The sequence below is a fragment of the Trypanosoma equiperdum genome (assembly GCF_001457755.1).
Source record: "Trypanosoma equiperdum strain OVI genome assembly, contig: ctg_514, whole genome shotgun sequence".
NCBI lineage: Eukaryota > Euglenozoa > Kinetoplastea > Trypanosomatida > Trypanosomatidae > Trypanosoma > Trypanosoma equiperdum.
Genome location: NW_027124437.1, coordinates 911 through 1,791, shown reverse-complemented (window position 1 = coordinate 1,791; position 881 = coordinate 911).

Here is an 881-nt window from a genome sequence, read left to right as displayed (position 1 = left end):
CAAATCCACCCAAATTTGTACTGCAAGGGAATGTCGCGAGAGGGGGAAAAAAGTAAACCCAACAGAAGGACCTTCTTGTGCCTTAAAGGGTTAACAAAACGCAGTAGTGTGCATACGATATATCTGTTTTTAATGATTTACCATGCAGGGTCACTAAGCAAATTTTCGTGAGGGGATGCGGCGCCGTCGCTCAAATTGTGCTTCTCTCGCTTTCGTTGTGGTTTAAGCGTAGGCGCTATGCAAACGTCCGGTGACGCAGGACCCCAACTTTATACATGCGGCACTTTCGAGCTGCCGCAGCAATTGTCTGGTGTGCAAGTCGCGCCGCGCTAACAAAAAAAAATTGGTGCATCATACGGCTAGAGGATACGTTCCGTGTGATGTTATTAAAGGTGCTCATTGGAGGAAGCATGCGTGGGTTTTACTGCTACAGCGCACGTGTGGTTGCTTTCTTTGTGCATGAAGCGGCTGTGGGTGGGATCCCTGCTCCGGACAAAAACTGCTTCACTCGGACGGCTGGACGCGAGGACCGTTGGGGTCTTTTTTTTGTTTTTCAATGGCAATAACAATGAAAGCATTATGTGTCAATACAGTGCTGGAATTGAGGTGGGCCCTGAATTGGAAGAGATGCAGTTCTGTTCTAGTCAGTTGCTCTGCAACGCAGGCTCCTTGAATCGTTTGTTGAATTGCGTGCTTGATGGATGGCGCATAGGGCGCATCCGCGTATAGACATCAGTGTGTGGTTGTTTGGTGACGAATTTTGTCCGGCATAACGGACTGGAGACTATCCCATCTTCCACCTACAACCGATGCAGGAACACCAGCCGGTCCTGTGCGAGTTCAGGGCGGAAATGGAAACGAGATCCCTTCCGCATCGCCGC